The sequence below is a fragment of the Bison bison genome, unplaced genomic scaffold (assembly GCF_000754665.1).
Source record: "Bison bison bison isolate TAMUID 2011002044 unplaced genomic scaffold, Bison_UMD1.0 scf7180017864317, whole genome shotgun sequence".
Taxonomy (NCBI): Eukaryota; Metazoa; Chordata; class Mammalia; order Artiodactyla; family Bovidae; genus Bison; species Bison bison.
This window is the reverse complement of record NW_011494889.1, coordinates 10,971,284-10,972,176: the sequence shown is the minus strand read 5'-3', so window position 1 is coordinate 10,972,176 and position 893 is coordinate 10,971,284. Positions and strand designations below refer to the sequence as shown.

Genomic DNA, 893 nt, shown 5'->3' with positions numbered 1-893 from the left:
ACAACATTGTCTTTGACTCTTGCATAAGCATCTGCTAAAGCTGTTGCTTCTTGTGTAGCTTTCAGAGATCTCAGTGTGATTTCTGGGTCTGACGACATGGAGCATCTATAATTGTGGGAAGGCAGCTCATACTTTCCTGAGATTTTTCCTAGAAAATCCTTGTACCACAGATTTGGGGGCCTGAAAACAACTTTTCCTTCAGAGTATTCACTACACTCCCTCAGTCTGTAGAGGAGGAAGCCAGGCCCCAGAGAGTTAAGGTGACCGAGGCGCACAATCAGGCGGTGAGCAGCCAACTCAGGGATGGAACTCAGGCCCCGCATTTCCAGCTCTCTCCACCGCCCCTCCTCCCCCAGCATTGGCTCTGGACCCTGTGAGTGTGTGTTTCCTGCTCAGTTTCTTAACATTGAATTACCTTCCCTGTAATAGCACCATAGACATGGTGGCTGGTCTGTGAATCTTTATTGCGATGAAATGATTATATTACTCTTGGTGAACCAGAACCAGTGAGGACATTTGCCTACTACTATTTGGATATCCACATAGCTTCCTGTGGTCATCAGGTGTAAGTAACCTTGCCTGACCATCCTCTGTGCCCAGAGGTCAATGATTAGGGCTTAAGGGGACGACAGAGAACAATGACCCCGTTGTTTCCTGCATGAGATTCTGCTCCAGTCTTTCTCCAATGCCCCCACCAAGCCTGTCTACAGGCAGTGTTCCTCTCTGTTCTTGCACAGTGAAGCCGAATCTCAGAAAAATTAAGTTACCCAGGATCACAGCTGGTAAATGACCAATCCTCTGAGATCTCATTGCTTTATTGGAGAAAGGAGGAGTGGGTTCCCCTCATAATTAGAGCAGCAAGGAATCATTGACAGCTGGGTAATGCATGCTCT

At 47.5% G+C, this 893-nt stretch overlaps 1 protein-coding gene across 1 annotated transcript in view; it reads left to right on the top strand.

Moving 5' to 3' along the window:
* Positions 1 to 893, top strand: part of PCTP (phosphatidylcholine transfer protein) — a 9,326-nt gene that overhangs the window by 5,312 nt on the left and 3,121 nt on the right. The gene's annotated exons all lie outside the window — the stretch shown is intronic.